The sequence below is a fragment of the Hyaena hyaena genome, unplaced genomic scaffold (genome assembly GCF_003009895.1).
Source record: "Hyaena hyaena isolate Hyena2069 unplaced genomic scaffold, ASM300989v1 scaffold_1862, whole genome shotgun sequence".
NCBI lineage: Eukaryota > Metazoa > Chordata > Mammalia > Carnivora > Hyaenidae > Hyaena > Hyaena hyaena.
In genome coordinates, this window is record NW_024082495.1 from 21,677 (window position 1) to 28,439 (window position 6,763).

At 66.7% G+C, this 6,763-nt stretch overlaps 1 long non-coding RNA gene across 1 annotated transcript; it reads left to right on the forward strand.

Moving 5' to 3' along the window:
• Window positions 1–1,332: 1,332 nt before the first annotated feature.
• On the forward strand, window positions 1,333–6,520 carry LOC120226853. Its single transcript, XR_005527106.1, has 3 exons — window positions 1,333–2,762; window positions 4,828–6,003; window positions 6,324–6,520. It is a non-coding gene; the product is annotated as an uncharacterized LOC120226853 (long non-coding RNA).
• Window positions 6,521–6,763: the final 243 nt, after the last annotated feature.

A 6,763-nucleotide genomic window follows, 5' to 3' on the forward strand; every position in this document is an offset into this window, starting at 1 on the left:
TAAAAAAATCATACCGTGGTACATAGTCACTAAGTAAAATGTGGAAAAATGCAGGAAAGTAGCGAGAAGATAGCCCACCCCCCAGAGTCCCTGTGTCCAAGCCGTGAACCTTGGGAGCACCTGCCCCTCGGGGCGCCGCGTCGCTCTCCCAGGACGGCCCTGAGGGAGGGTCTGTTCGTCCCCTCCCCCTGCGGCTGGCGGGTCCCGCTTCTCTGGGGCCCCACGGTCCTCACACGGCCTCTCCCTGCGACTCAGATTTCCCCCCTTTTCACTAGGACACTGTCCTGACCACCTCTCATGACCTCGCCTTCACTCAACACCTGCAAGGACCCTGTTTCCAAATCGGGTTTCCTTGTGAGGTCGTGGGGCTGAGGACTTCACCCCAGGGGTTTGGGAGGCGCGATCCAACACCAGACGTACATTTCTGTGTCCAGGGTCTTCCCTGGGGGCTCCGTGCTGTGTCCTTTCCATCTCACGGGGGCGGGTGGGGCAGGCGGGCTTCCCAAGGCCTCTGTGCTCGTCTGGGGGCTGTTGTTGCAGAAGGGGAAGCCCGTGTCCCGGGGCCGCGTGGGCTGTTGCTGCGGGACCCGAAGGCCCCTGCCCTGCCCAGGAGGGGTCTGAGCCGTGGAAGCCCCTGAGCCAGACCTCTGTCCCTCAGGCGTCTGAGCCTGCTGCACACAGGCAGCCCTCCCACGGGGCCACCCCAGGGTACGAGTCTCCCCCTCCCCCACCGCCCCCTGGGTATCATCCAGATGCATGGGGCGCGCCCGGGCCCGGGCCCACGGCCTCAGTGGGGCACTCACTGCCTACAGGACGGGGCGGTGATGACCACTAACGGTGGCAGTCTGCGCTCCCTGCCCTGTGCCGGGCTCCACTCCCCGAGGGTCTGTGGCTGGAGTCCGGGCCCCCCCACCGAGCCCCACCCCCACGCCGCTGACCCCGTGCAGGGGTGCTGGGCCGGCAGGTCCCCACGAACTTCCCCTTGAGAGCTTTTGTTGACGTTCCCACCTGGCCAGCTCTGTGATCTGCCGGTCAAAGGCCACATCCGCTTCCTCGAGATCCGTCCACGTGGCCACAGGTGGACGTCCCGCCCCCTGTTGCAGCTGGTGCCCCGTCACCGACCCCGGTCCCAGGTCCAGCTCTGGGGCTCTGGCTTCGTGGGGCCCTGGCACCTCCTGGGGGTGCCCCCCCGGCTGGCTGCACTCCCTGGCCACGGCCTCTTTCTCCAGGAAAATGGGGACATGGGCATCTCTCCATCTACCCGTGGCCGTGGCCACGCCCGGGAAAGACAGGCTCTCTTCAGGGGCAGGAGGCACTGCGGTTGCTCAGCCTCACTGCTGGGGGGGCCCGTGCAGGCGGGTCCCCTCTCTTCCCACCCGCAGAGCTGAGGGGTAATTCTGGCCACTTCTCAAGCCTCACTGGCCTTAGGTCTTAGTGGTCACACGTCCCGGCCCCTGGCTTCCCTCAGAGGGGCCCAGACCAGGTAGGTCACATGACCCAAGTGGCTGGGTCACGAAAGGGCCTGACGGTCCACTGGGGTGTATGCTGAGTGGGGCCAAGGCCCCCTCTTGATGAGAGACACAGACTGGCCTGTTGTGCCCGCCAGGTCGGATCTGGGGCACTTCCTCGAGCACTGGGGCCGAGCTCCCAGGTGGTCAGAGGTGGGCAGCCGTCTGTGGGGTTAGGCCAGGCAGGGAGGGCCCAGGACAGAGCAGGGGATCACTGGCCAGCTGGGGACAGAGTCCCCACGGAGTGGGACGCTTAGATCAAAGAGGTCCCCCCGGAGCGAGTGACTGTTGCTTCGTGGCCACACTGTGGGAGCAGAGGGACCGATGTCCCCGAATGCACCAGGCACAGAAATGGGAGGCCCACCCTGCATTCAGGCTGCAGACCTGACTGTCCCAGTTGGTGTTGGGGGGCGCCCGGGGCTGAGGCCACTGGAGCCGTGGGGGACGCCCCCCAGGGCACAAAGGCTGCGGGATGTTCTCCGTCCGTGGTTCCTGGGCCAGCGAGGCTGCTCGCCCGGCTGACCCCCAAGGGGCAGGGTCCCCGACTGCAGGGCACCTGGAGTGGGCGAGGCCACACTCACTCACGCTCAGGCTCTTGTGTCCAAGTGCCCGGGCACTTGCACACCCCTTGCCCACACTCTGGTCCCAGTGTGCACACACTCGCTCACACATGTGTGGTCCCACACGCCCGCTCCCTCACATGGTCACACACACACGCTCAAATGCGTGCGCACACACACACGCACACGCATGCAGACAGGGCCCTGTGCACGCGCCCACGCCCCCCAGGAAGAGTGTGGGAACCGGGCGCCACCTGGTGGTGAACATCGGCGTCCTGGTGTGACATGCCCCCTCTGGAACCTTCCAGAGCTGGCTCTGCTCAGGTGAAGGGTGGGGGGCTGCAGCCCTGCCCAGGACTCAGTCCCACGGGGCAAGGTCCTTGCACAGGAGGCCGTAGGCACCCCTAGCACCCAGAGCACAGCCTGGCTGGGCAGACAGCACGGTGCACTGGGAGGGCGGGAACACAGGCTCCTGGGACCCCGCCCGGGCCTGGGGGAGCCTGCGCGGCTCCAATGGGGAGGAGGCCCTTGGTGCCCTGACCTGAGGGATTCCGCGGTCCCCACGTTCTCCATGGCTGTGCTGAGCCTTCTTTCCTGTGAATGTGCAAGAGCCCAGACTCCGGAGACCAGCTTCCCACCCCTGCTGTCCAGGAGGACCCCAGTGATTGGCACATCGCGTGACCCGTGTGGGGAGGTAGGAGCAGCTGCCTGAAGGTCAAAGGGAAGGTCCCCTTGGCTCCCGCCCCTTGGGGACCCTGCTCACCAAGGACCCATGGGTGGGGTCTTCCCCAGCATCTTTCTGTGAAGTTGAGAGGCCTCCAGCTGCCTTGACACGCCCCTCCCCTCCCCCCCCGCGGCTGCCCCCCTCCCCCAGCTCCCTGGGGCTGTGGCGCCACCCCCAGATCTGACCAGGACCCTTAGGACACGTCCACCAGCACCGGCCGCCCCCCACGTGCACCGTCCAGGGGCCCCCGTGAGAGAGAGCGTGGGGCTCCCCGTGTGCCTGCTGAGACCCCGCAGACCTGCCCCTTGGCCTGAGGTGGGGTCTGGGGCCTGGCCCAGGACTCTGCATGGTCGCTGGCCTGGGGGCATCAGGGGGTGGGCTCGGCCGGGGGTGGAGCTGCCCTCTGCCTCCCCAGCCAGCCCTCTCCAGGGCACTATGCACAGACCCCAAATTCTGAGGTGCCTCCCACCACCGCAGAAGCACCCCGGTGCCCAGTCTCTGTGCCCTTGGAGCCGAGGGTGAGGTCAGCGGTCTTGGTGGGCGCGTCAGGCCAGTGCGGCGGGCCCCAGACCCCGGAGCCTGCCTCCCCCTCGCCGCCCCCAGCCCCAGGGAGAGGAGCCTCCCCACAAGGCTGCTCAGGATGGGACCCCCTGCACCCCCACTCCTTGGAGCACTGGCAGCAGGACATGCCTGGTCTGGGAAGCGTGTCCAGCTCTGCCTCCGGGGGGGTGACCGTCTGTTTCCTGACTCACCCGTGGACAGGGACGAGCCCATCCTTCCTCAGGCGGCAGCCGAGGACAGTGCCCGGCCCGAGGCCCCCAAACCCCAGCCAGCCACGCACCCACCTCCAACGTGCCCCTTCTGGGCTGGGGGCCCTCAAAGTCACAGCCTGTTTCCTCATGGGCAGACCTCTCCACCGCAGCCCCCCATTGGGCAATGTGACCCCCCCCCACGGCCAGGGACTTAGCCGCCTCCTCCCAGGTCCGGCCCCCCAGCCGAAGGCCCTGCCTGTGCCTGTGGGGATTTCTGCCCTTAGGCCGCCCTTCTCCCCTGGCAGCTGGCCCTGCGGCCCCCAACACCCCTCGCTGACACAGGCCTTAGATGGGGGCAGCCCACACAGGGGCGCAGGGGTCATCCCTGGCCATCAGCGTCTGTGAGCTTTTATTGAGCACCAGCTGTATGTAGTGCCTGCTGAGGTTAGAAGGCCCCAGAGCAAAGAGCAGGCTGGCTCTGAAGAGGCCACTGAGGATCTGTGGCTTCAGACACCCCAGAAACATGCACCCCCAGCCCTGGACCCCTGGGCCCACCTCCTCCTTCCTCCCCCTGCCCTCCCCTCCCCTCCCCGCCTCCCCCCTCCCCTGCCCTCTCCCCCTCCCTCCTCCTCCTCCCCGCTCCCCGCTAGCCCAGCTTTTTGGCGTCCCCCAAACTGTCCAGTCCAGCTGCTGCAGGGGTCTGGGGGGTGGTGAGCATGGACACTGTCCCCCTCCCCCAGCCCATGCTGGACGGGAGGAAATGACTTCTGGGACCTGACCTGTTGCTGGAGAGATGGGCTCCAGCAGGGGGCAGCCTGGAGGCTCCCCCGGCCTCTCCCGCTCAGGGCTCACCTTCGGCCGGGGCAGGGCCGCGGGGGCCGCCGGGTGCTGAGCGAAGGCAGTGGTGGGCTGTGTGGCCGGCGTTCTCCTGCCGAGGGGCAGACGCAGGGACAAGGGGGGCCGTGCCCGGGCACCGTGTCCTGCCCTGTCTGGGGGCTGACACGGTGCTCTCGATGCGGTTCCTCACCTTTACGCCCCGTGACTCACCCAGCCTACTGGTGCCCTAACTCCCCCCCAACCCCAGCCTGACCCCTTGGCCCTGGGCCCCAAACCCTAACCTGTAGCCCTAGCCTGGTCTCTCCCTGAAGCCCCCAACCCAATGCCCCTGAGGCCAGAGCCCTCCGGGGTGACCCCCAGCCCTCCTGAGCCTTGCCTCATGCGCCCCCCCACAGTGTGTGAGTGTCGGATGTGCAGGCCTGAGCCCCAGCCCTCTCTGTCCACAGGCACATCAGCCTGGGCCCGGGCGCGGCCTGGACGCTGGCGAGGCCGTGCCACGTGAGCACCGAGCCCCCCGCGACGCTGCTCGAGTCTATGAAGTGAGAAGCGCGCTTGGCTCCTCCGGGGCCTCCTGGCTCCCGCGACCCCAGGCCGGTTCCCGGAAGATGCTGGACACAGAAAGGGCGGTGCTGGACGCGAGCCCACAACAGGACCTGGTCGTAAACTGGGGCCGCGGGTGGGGCCGCAGCGCAGACCAGGGGCCCTAACGGGAGCTCCTCCCCAGCCCGGCCCCCAGCTGTCGGCCCTTCCTAGGAACCGGCACCTTTGTTTGCCCTTTGATGGAGCTGGTGGCCTGAGCTGCCTGAGCCCTGGCCCTGGGGGCTGCGGACGCAGAGCCACACCCCCGGCCATGGGGCATGGGGTACGGGGGCCCAGAAAAGGTGGGCCCGTGCAGAGGCCCCGTGGCTACCGCCTGGCCCTGGGCTGGGGCCGGGAGCCTGTGGCTCCCCTTTTCTGTGGCTTGGCCTCGTCTTGAATTGAGGAAGGTGAAGGTCTGCTGAGGCGGATGGACCGCTGTCATTTTAGGTGGGAGGGGGCGCTGGGCGGGGAGCTGGTGTGTGTTCACCTCCTGCAGACAGAACCCCCCACCCCGCCAGGCATCAGTGTTTGTGGGGTGATTTTAATACCACTCTCAGACGGTGAATTGTCTCAGCCACACCCCAGCGTGGCCCACGATTCTCTTGGGACCCTCAAGGCCCTTTGCGGGGGGCCGTGGGCTCCGGACTCTGCAGGGCCAGGCTGCAAGGGGTCAGCCTTGCTCAGGGGCTCGCGAGTGCGCAGAGGGTACGCGAGCCGCCCGGGGAAGCCGCGGGCTCCTTTGCAAGGATCCGGCGTGACGGGTCCCGTCCCACCCCCACCCCCCACCCCCCCCACCCGGGGACCTGGCAGCAAACGCTCTCATCTCACTTCATCCAGTCTCAGCCCCCCACCCCCCCAGGTGAGGACGGCGGCCGCCCCAGGAAGCGCTCTCCGGAGGCAACCGCGGTGCGAGCCGACCCGGCCCCGTGGCCACTGGGCTGTGGGTGTTCAGACCTGGGACCCTGGCAGCCCTTCTCCCGGAATGAACCAGGGACCCTGTGGCTTCAAGGAAGAGAGCGGACGGGACCGTCGTTATTGCCACGGTAAACCTGAGCTTTCAAGTTAGGGGGCTGGAGGCGGCTTCCCGGCGTCAAGGCCGGACCCAGCCTGAAGGAGGGAGCGCGGGGTCCCCGCTGAGACCAGACCCTCCGCAGGGGAGGATCTGCGGCCCCCTGGGGACCGTGGGGGCCGTTCGGAGCTCAGAGCAGGACGGACTGGGGGGCGGGAGGGCTCTGCTGCGGCCCACGGGGAAGGGGGGCTGGCGTGGGGTAGCCTTCTGCCCCCGGGTGGGGTTTGCTCTCGTCCCAGAGGAGAAGGTCCACGTTCTCCGAGAAGGTGATGGACGCGCCCCTTCCTTTTCCAGCTTCCGTGTGAAGCTGGTTTTCTCCGGCCACTTCCATCCAGGCGACGTGTCCCTGCACACGGACGTGGACCCAGCGAAGAGGTGCAGCCGCCTCTCAATCTGCAGAAACGCCTCTCTTCTCACTGAACTTTTGTGTTGGAAAAAAGTTGTATTTGATTTTACTTTTTAATGTTTATTTTTGAGTGAGAGAGAGAGAGAGAGAGTGTGTGTGTATGTGTGTGTGTGTGTGTGTGTGTGTGTGTATGCGTGTGTGCTCAGGGGAGGAGCAGACAGAGAGGGAGACACAGAATCCAAAACAGCCTCCAGGCTCAAGCTGCCACTCAGAGCCCGACGCGGGGCTCAAACCCGTGAACCGTGAGATCGTGACCTGAGCCGAAGTCAGATGCTCAACCGACTGAGCCCCCAGGCTCCCCAACAAGTTGTATTTTATAAAACTGTTA